A 2324-nucleotide genomic window follows, 5' to 3' on the forward strand; every position below is an offset into this window, starting at 1 on the left:
ACATTCTAGAAGAATGTGCTTTACTGTTTCTGGATTCCCACATTTATCACATCTTCCATTTTCATGCTTCCCTATTTTGTGTAAATTGAAATTTAAAGCTGAATGTCCAATCCTCATTCTTGTTATAATAACATCTTTCTTCCTACTCCCACATCTTATTCTCTCTTCACCTACACACCCCTGTATCTGGTAAAGATGCCTTCCTTTTATTCCACTATCCCATAACTTTTGCCATATCTTTCTTACTTCAACTGATATAATTCTCTTGATTTCAGATTTGCTAATTGCTATATTAATTTCACTATGTGAGTGCTTCAGAGCCATCTTAGCCAAGCAGTCCACTTCCTCATTTCCCTCCACCCCAGTATGAGCCGGTACCCATAGGAAGTATACCATTATCCCTGATTGTCTAATTCTAAACAAATACTGTAATACTTCATATATTAGATCTTGCCGCGCTGCAGATTTACCACTCTCTAGACTTGTTAGAACAGACATTGAATCTGTACATATTACAATATTATTTGGTTGTATTTCTTCAATCCATTGTAGTGCTAATATAATTGCTATTATTTCTGTAGTAAAAACAGACAAATGATCTGATATTCTTTTGGCTATTTTTATTTTAAATGCAGGAATATATACTGCTGCTGCTGTCCTTCCAGATTCAGGATCCTTCGACCCATCCGTATAAATCTGTAATTGTGAATAATATGCTTGATTTATATACTGTTGAACTACTATATTTATAGGAATGATCTTCTCCTTTTCATTTATTTCTTTTTGTATTTGAAAGTCAATCAAAGGCATTGGAAACAACCACGGTGGAACCACTGGAATAGCTACAGAAGGATTATTTTCATATTTATTCAACCCTAATCTATCTGCCTCCTTCTTTACTGTCCAACCGAAGCTCTCTAAATCTTTATAGTCATACTCCCAACAATCTTTCAAAAGATTTTTAACTGGATGATATTCTGAGTGACCCTTTACACCAGCCCAATATCTCATCCTCAACTGTAACCTACGGTGTTCTAGGGGCATTTCTCCCATCTCTACCTGTAAAGCATTCACTGGAGATGTTCTAAAAGCTCCACTACATATACGCAGAGCCTGTGACTGTACTACTTAAACTTTTTTGAGCAGAGTTTTGTTCGCCGAACAGTATACTATACTACCATATCTATACTAGATCTTATTACTGCACTATACATTCTTTTTAATGATTGAGAACTTGCTCCCCAATCAGCACCTGATAAACACCTTAATACATTAATTCCTCTTTTACATTTTTCAATTAATTTCTGTATATGTATTCCAAAATTTAATTTTGAATCCATCCACATACCCAGGAATCTGATGACCTTCACTTGCTCCAACTGATGACCACACATCTTAATGTTTAATTTCGGATTATTTTTCTTATTCGAAAAACAAATTCATTTCTCCCATCTCTACCTGTAAAGCATTCACTGGAGATGTTCTAAAAGCTCCACTACATATACGCAGAGCCTGTGACTGTACTACTTAAACTCTTTTGAGCAGAGTTTTGTTCGCCGAACAGTATACTATACTACCATATCTATACTAGATCTTATTACTGCACTATACATTCTTTTTAATGATTGAGAACTTGCTCCCCAATCAGCACCTGATAAACACCTTAATACATTAATTCCTCTTTTACATTTTTCAATTAATTTCTGTATATGTATTCCAAAATTTTATTTTGAATCCATCCACATACCCAGGAATCTGACGACTTTCACTTGCTCCAACTGATGATCATACATCTTAATGTTTAATTTTGGATTATTTTTCTTATTTGAAAAACAAATTACTGGAGTTTTCGTCACAGAAAAACGAAATCCCCATATCTTAGCCCATCTCTCTACCTCATTCACCGCATTTTGCATTCCACAAATGAAATATTCCGTCCCCTTTTCCATAGTGCTCCGTCGTCTGCATATAGTGATCTACCTACTCCACTCTCTATACTGTAAAAAATATCATTTATCATCAAGTTAAACAGAATAGGGCTACTTACACTTCCTTGCGGAGTTCCATTCTCTATTGAATATATTCTAGAATACTTCGTTCCCACTCTAACTCGAATTGTTCTTCCAAACAAGAAATTTTAAATCCAATTGTACATTCTTCCATTAATTCCCAGACTTTCTAATTTCATTAATAACCCCTCTTTCCACAGCATATCATATGCCTTCTCTACATCAAAAAAGACTCCCACTAATACCGCCTTCTTAATTTGCGCCTTTCTTATTTCATTTTCCAGATAAACTATAGAGTCCATAGTACTACGCCCC

The sequence above is a fragment of the Sinocyclocheilus grahami genome, unplaced genomic scaffold, assembly GCF_001515645.1.
Source record: "Sinocyclocheilus grahami isolate Dianchi unplaced genomic scaffold, SAMN03320097.WGS_v1.1 scaffold1529.1, whole genome shotgun sequence".
Taxonomy (NCBI): domain Eukaryota; kingdom Metazoa; phylum Chordata; class Actinopteri; order Cypriniformes; family Cyprinidae; genus Sinocyclocheilus; species Sinocyclocheilus grahami.